The following is a 306-nucleotide window of genomic DNA, read 5'->3' as shown; positions in this document are numbered from 1 at the left end:
CGACTGGCCCGTGCGAGAGCGACCAGTGCCCACCGATGGAAGCCGCGCGCACGGTTCCTCGTCCCGCTAATTAGCAGCGTCCAAGAATAGCGCAGGCGGGGCGAGCGCAGAGTTCGCGGCCGCCCAGGTAACGTACGATCGCTGGCATGCAGCTGGGAGATGTTGCAACCAATTAACAAGATCGAGTTCGCTCCTAGATGGTCATATTCGCCGGCGCAACGATCCGTAGATAGCGATAAAGCGCGGGACCCCATCGCCGCGAAGGCCTCGGAGCTTCTCGAAGATTCTTGGAGCTTCGGAGAGGAA

General features: G+C 60.8%; 1 protein-coding gene across 1 annotated transcript in view; it reads right to left on the bottom strand.

Moving 5' to 3' along the window:
• LOC119592595 (serine/threonine-protein kinase 17A-like) overlaps window positions 1-306 on the bottom strand; it is a gene marked incomplete at its 3' end in the record, with an annotated part of 209,876 nt that overhangs the window by 32,059 nt on the left and 177,511 nt on the right.

The sequence above is a fragment of the Penaeus monodon genome, chromosome 30, assembly GCF_015228065.2.
Source record: "Penaeus monodon isolate SGIC_2016 chromosome 30, NSTDA_Pmon_1, whole genome shotgun sequence".
Taxonomy (NCBI): Eukaryota; Metazoa; Arthropoda; class Malacostraca; order Decapoda; family Penaeidae; genus Penaeus; species Penaeus monodon.
The sequence above is the reverse complement of the archived record's forward strand: the minus strand, read 5'-3'. Positions and strand labels throughout refer to the sequence as shown.